The sequence below is a fragment of the Octopus sinensis genome, linkage group LG1 (assembly GCF_006345805.1).
Source record: "Octopus sinensis linkage group LG1, ASM634580v1, whole genome shotgun sequence".
Taxonomy (NCBI): Eukaryota; Metazoa; Mollusca; class Cephalopoda; order Octopoda; family Octopodidae; genus Octopus; species Octopus sinensis.
The window spans coordinates 114,940,284-114,947,303 of NC_042997.1; the positions used below are offsets into that span (position 1 = coordinate 114,940,284).

Here is a 7,020-nt window from a genome sequence, read left to right on the forward strand (position 1 = left end):
AGTGTTTGGAACAGACTGGAAACCATGAATTCTGTGTTCTCTGACATGTTTAAATATCCTCTGAAGCCCTCTGAACCAACAAGAGAAGAGCAACTACCTCTCCAACCCCTGCCAGCATAGAAAGCAGATGTAAAACAGATGATGTGATAACAATGATGATAATAAATAACCAGCCTCAGCCTATAAGTAGTTTAGTCTATATGTCTGTTTAAAGTTTTGACATATGAAAAGTAACATTATAAAGAGAGTTTGTAATTCCTGGCTTATATCATCGTTTCAAAGCAGAGTAATATTTCTCCATGACCAAATGTGCTTTTGTGGAAGATCAGTAGTCCACTCTGCAGAGTGGTTGGTGTTAGGAAGGGCATTCAGCTGTAAAATCCCTGTCGAAACAGGAACAGTAGCCTAGGGTAGTTTTTCTTGTCATCTGTCCTACTCTTGCATGCATGGAAGATGGATGTTAAATATCATTGATGATGATGACGGACACTGATTCATGACTATCCCACAATGAGTGGGGTGGAGCGCACGCACACACACACATGACAAGCTTCTATCAGTTTCCACCGACTAGATCCACTGAGAAGGCTTTGGTCAGCTCGAGACAGTAATGAAAGGTGCTTAGAATGAAAGATACTTGCCCAAAGTACCACTCACTAAGATTGAACTTGTAATCATGTGATTGTGAAAAAAACTTCTTAGCTACAGAGCCATGCCAGCAACTATTGAAAAAATCCTATACATTATATATAAAAAAAAAAAATCAAAACTACTTGTTCCTGTGCTGGTGCCACATAAAAACCGCCTGTGATGCTGCCATGTAAAATACACTGAGTACACTCTATAAATTATTTGGCATTAGGAAGCGCATCCAGCTGTAGAAACCATGCCAAAACTGACAATTGGGACCTGGTGCAGCTCTCCAGCTTGCCAGCCCCTGTCAACCCGTCCAACCCATGCCAGTGGTGAAAACAGATGGTAAATGAGGAGGAGGATGATCGAATTAACATTACTGAACGAAGTACACCAATAACAAGATAACAATGTCTTCTGTGTAGCACATGTTTATGTATCCCTGAAGACAAGCCAAGCTTTTGTTTATCAATATCCTGTTTGTTTCTCTACCTCCCCAGCAGATAGGGTATGAGAGGTGGGGGTGGGGTGAAGATGCAAGAATGTGGTGGGTAGAGAGTGTGAGAGAGAGAGAGACCTATAATGATAGGGATGGAGAACATCAGGTACATAGGAGTGAATATAGTGAGTGGTGAATAAAGGGTAGAGTTAGTCGATGGCAGACATGAGCTGGCATTATGCATGAAGCATTGGCACCAATAGGATGAGGAAGGGGTAACTGGGAGTATAGAGAGGGGCTGAAATATTCAGTTCTCCCCACATTTAATTACAGCAGTAGAATAATTCAAACTGAACATCAACTGCATGAATCTCAGTGAGGGACAGCTGTTACTCTGTTGCTGCTTATTAACAAGAACCAATATGTTCAAAGCAGATTTGAACCCAGACGTAGGAGCTTTGCTTCTATATCTAGAGTGATGTACTGAATACATGAATAGAAATATAATTTTAATCCTTTTGGCATTCAGAATTATTCCCTTAAATATGATGCTTATTCATTCACATTGATTTGAACCACCTCTGGCTCTGTAGTACAAATGTCTTGTTTTCAAAACTTCTCAATTAAAATCTTCCACCAAACCTTAGTCACAATTTATGTTCCTAACACCAGCTGAATGATAACTAAGTTATTTTACTAAATTCTCTGTTATATTTAAAGTAATTGAAAGCAACACTGAGCATCTCAACAGAAATATTGTAACAAAAGGGTTAAGATATACAATAGAGAAACAGTTCGTAATCCTTTTGTTACCAACCTGGCTGAAACCAGCTCTGGCTCTGTAGTACAAATGTCTTGTTTTCAAAAGTTTTGAATTAAAATCTTCCACCAAACCTTAGTCACAATTAATGTTCCTAACACTAGCTTAATGATAACTAAGTTATTTACTAAATTCTTTGTTATATTTTAAATTAACTGGAAGAAACACGGAGCATCTCAACAGAAATATGGTAAAAAATGATCTCTGCCTTCCTGAGCTAGTTTTCCTCCACATTTCTTAAAAATCATGGTGGAGGCCTTGGTCTTGGGATCACTCATGTCTAGAAACTAAGGTTGGGAATAAGCAAGGGGAGGCTCCTCATAGAAAAGCTTCATGATAGCAAGGGAGAATGGGCACTAGCCAGCCCAAAGGTTGGGGTGGGCTACACTTGCCTGCCTTGTGAGTGAAATTATTTGATGGAAACTGTGGAAGCCCATTGTGTATTTTTTATATATAAATGTGTGCATGTGTGTGTCTGTATGTATGTTCCTCCACCATCACATAACTGATGCTGGTTTGTTTATATCCTTGTCACCTAGCAATTTTGGTGACAAGGATATAAACAAGCACCACACTTAAATAAGTCCTGGGATTGATGTGTTTGTCCAAACCCTTCAAGATGGTGCTGCAGCATGGCCAGAGTCCAGTGACTGATATAAAAGCTAAAAGATATATATTAGAAATAATTATGTGGGATGGGGGTGAAACCTCACATTTCTAAATGGTTTTATTTTCCTATGTCAATCAATTTATCATCTTGTATATCTACTTAGCGACACATTTGTCACTATTTCCCCCTGCATCCCTCTTCAGCTGAGCAGTCCTAAACTTGTGGGCTTGTGGGTACTGGGCCACGTAAAAAAGCACCTGTGCCAGTGCCACGTAAAGGCACCCAGTACATTTCTGTAAAGGGGTTAGTGTTAAGGAGGAAGGCATCCAGCCGTAGAAACCATGCCAAAACAAGCACAGAGCCTGAGCAGCCCTCCAGCTGACTAGAACCTGTCAAACTGACCAACCCATGCCAGCATGGAAAATAGACATTAAACACTTATGATGATGATAAGTTTTGCTGATGAGTTCAGAATAACTCTAAAATGTCCATGGTTATCTCTTGCATTTGCGAGTATAAAGTTAAAATATCAGTCATTGCCAGTACCGCCTGACTGGCCTCTGTGCCGGTGGCACGTAAAAAGCATCCACTACACTCAGAGTGGTTGGCGTTAGGAAGGGCATCCAGCTGTAGAAACTCTGCCAGATCAAGATTGGAGCCTGGTGCAGCCATCTGGTTTGCCAGCCCTCAGTCAAAATCGTCCAACCCATGCTAGCATGGAAAGCGGACGTTAAATGATAATGACTAATATTGTTTTTTTTAAATTTTTAATGCTATCTGCATAATTATTGGTTTTAAATTTGCTTTTCAATGCTCAATGCATTAAATATGGTAATGTTATGTTTTTACCGATGGCATGCTTCAGTGATGCTAACAGTCCAGTCTCTGCAAAAGTCATGGTAGTGGGTGGGGGTGATGACAGTGGGGTGGGTGAGTGGTTTGAATTGGTATGTGACAAATCGTTTGAAATAGAAAGTCTTTTTAAAAAAATGAAACCTGATAAATCAGTTCCCAGCCACATCCCTAAGCATCTAGGCCTTGTAACATGTTGGTTCCTGTTTCATTGCTGTTAGATCACAACAGCATCACTTTGCCATCTCATCATTTAGCATTCTTTTTTGTTTTCTCTCTCTCTCTCTCTCTCTCCTACATGATCTGTTTATGCTGCTCAGACAATATGAATTATGATCAAAGTAGCTTTACATCTTCCTTTCATTAGCATTATTGTTTTAAGTAAAGACATAGTATTGAATTATAGAATTGGCTGGTTCAGAAAAATAGTTGATGGGATGAGTTAGTGTTTCATGGAGCAGTTATTGTTTGTTTAACTCGGCTCTCAACCAGGGTCCGTATGACCCTTGGGGCCCCGTAAAAGATTTTGTTAATTATGTGCAATAAATTGGTTATTCTCCTACATTACAGAAAATATTTTAGCAATTATTTTTTATACAATTCCTTGATAATAATTAATTATAAAAATATAGGATTTTTTTACAACCGCAAATGGCTGTTAGGGTCCAGATGTGTAAAATAGGGATCAAAGGGGTTTGTAGACAAAAAATGACTGAAGCACTGGTTTACCTCAAGATTAACCCAGTTCAAGTTGACCTATAACCAAAAGCTGTCAAAGTATGACCCTGCAGTCCCCCTTTTTTTTCGCATTTTTGTTAAGGTAGAGTGTGTAGTGTATGTGTGTGTGTGTGTGTGAGAGAGAGAGAGAGAGAGAATACACTTTTCTTGACATCATGTGATAGTTATAAATGACCATCACCATCATACAAATGAAGTTGCTTGTTTTTGGTCTTCTCTGAAAACATGTCTGGCCAAAGGGGAAAATATCCTTTTCTTCTCTAGGCACAAAGGCCCGAAATTTTGGGGGGAGGAGGCACAGTCAATTAGATAGACCCCAGTATGCAACTGGTACTTAATTTATCGACCTTGAAAGGATGAAAGGCAAAGTTGACCTCGGTGGAATTTGAACTCAGAACGTAAAGACAGATGAAATACCGCTAAGCATTTCACCCGGTGTGCCAATGATTCTGTCAGCTTTCCACATTAATGGCAATGTAAATATAATATTCTTTTCTTCTCTAGGCACAATGCCCGAAATTTTGGGGCAGGGGGCCAGTGAATTAAATCGACCCCTGTACACAACTGGTACTTAATTTATCAACCTCAAAAGGATGAAGTGCAAAGTTGACCTCAGCGGAATTTGAACTCAGAACGTAAAGACAGATGAAATCTCGCTAAGCAATTCGCCCGGAGTCCTAACGATTCTGCCAGCTCACCGCCTTCAAGGGGGGAAAATATTACCTTGCCAGCAAACAGGTTGGTGACAGGAAAGGCATCTGACCCATGCAAGCGTGGGGGAAAGGAACATTGTAGAGACTGATAGAAGTAGTACCAAACGTAAAAATATGTAAGTTCTGGGTCGATTTGTTTGACTGAAAAATCTTCAAGGTGTTACCCCAGCATGGCCATTTCTGATGACTGAAACAAGTATAAGATAAAGAATTAAATGATGATGCATGTTGCGTGGGTGTGCATACATTTGTGAGGTTGCAGACGAGGAAAAAGTACTCAACACAGAATTGGAGTAAGTATTTATTACAGCGAGGTTATTCAGTTTCATATTTGTCACTGGCTGATCTTGTAACTGGTTTCTGATACGTGACTCATGATATTTATAACACTATTTGTGGTCAATCATTGGATAAAAAATGGGTCATTTGGAAAAGAATAGAAAATGATATAAAACACAGTATGACTTTGTGTGTATGTGAAAATAATGGAAAGAAAAGTGATAGTTTCCCTTCAACGATATTACATACACTTCCACACACAGGTACACAGTAATATTTGTTTTGTTGTTTGACGGTATGGACACAATAAAGACAATATGACTTGGACAATATTTGTGTAACTTTCAGTATATTTATCTGTTTCCCTATCTTTCATTTGTCTTGGTGTCTTTCTGTTTATTCAATTATCTGCATTTGTTTTGTTTTTTTGTCTCTCTCTCTATATATATATTTGTCTGTCTCTCTTTGTGTATCCATCTATTTGTCTGTCTGTTTGTCTATTATTTCATCTATTTGCATATTCATTTACCCTTGCATCTCTATCTCTTTCTCACACACACGCACTATCATCATCGTTTAATGTCCGTTTTCCATGCTAGAATGGGTTGGACAGTTTGACTGGGGTCTGGGAAGCCAGGAGGCTGCACCAGGCTCCAGTCTGATCTGGCAGTGTTTCTACAGCTGGATGCCCTTCCTAACTCTGTGAGTGTAGTGGGTGCTTTTTACGTGTCACCGGCACAGGTGCCAGGGGATGCTGGCAGCGGCCACGATCGGTTGGTGCTTTTTATGTGCCACCAGCACAGAAGCCAGTCAAGACAGTGCTGGTATCAGTGACATTCACATAGTGCTTTTTACATGCCACTGACACGGGGATCACGGGATTGGCTATAAACCGCTCAACACGCTGAAAGATAGATGCCAGAGGACACTGTTACCACCTTAAAATCTCCTATAATAGCACACTGGGTTGAGCAAGACACTATTTCATACTGATTTTTACCCTTTATTATAATATATATATATATATATCACCGTGATCGACCAGGCTATCAGATGTTGCTACTCATTGCTGGTTACAATGCGCTTTGCATTGTTTTAGCCTTCAAATGACGCTACCCCGCTGGCTAAGCGAGCAGGCCAACAGAAGAAAGAGTGAGAGAAAGTTGCGGCAAAAGAGTACAGCAGGGGTCGCCACCACTCCCTGCCAGAGCCTCATGGAGCTTTAGGTGTTTCCGCTCAATAAACACTCACAACGCCTGGTCTGGGAATCGAAACCGCGAGTCCACCGCTCTAACCAATGGGCCATTGCACCTCCACATATATATATATATATATCATCAACCCATGCCAGCATGGAAAGCAGATGTTCTGAAGATTAGAGGCTTCGAATGACCCGTCCGTTTTTTGTGTCGTCTCTTTGTGTATTTTGCGTTCTTGTCCCATTTTGTATTTTTATATATAATTTATATATATATATATATATATATACACACACACACACCACACACACACACACACACACACACACACACACACACACATACATGACCACCTGGCACTCCAGTTATGATGACGAGTGTTCCAGTTGCTCGAATCAGCAGAGCAGCCTGCTTGTGAAATTAATGTGCGAGTGGTTGAGTACTCCACAAACATACATTCCTTTAATGTAGTTCTCTAGGAAATTCAATGTCACACAGATTGTGACAAGGCTGACCCCTTTGAAATATAGGTACAGCTCATTTCGCCAGCTGAGTGGACTGGAGCAGTATGAAATAAAGTGCCTTGCTCAAGGACACAACACACAACCTGGTCCAGGAATTGAAACCACAATCTTATGATCAGGAGTCCTCCACGCTAACCACTAACCTACACGCATATATCATCATCTTCATTTAACGTCCATATTCCATGTTGGTATGGGTTGGATGGTTTGACT

The 7,020-nt window shown here is 40.2% G+C and overlaps 1 protein-coding gene across 2 annotated transcripts in view; it reads left to right on the forward strand.

Annotated features, from left to right (window-relative positions):
* The window catches only part of LOC115212987 (E3 ubiquitin-protein ligase ZNRF2), a 113,387-nt gene that overhangs the window by 84,633 nt on the left and 21,734 nt on the right, over positions 1-7,020 (forward strand). The gene's annotated exons all lie outside the window — the stretch shown is intronic.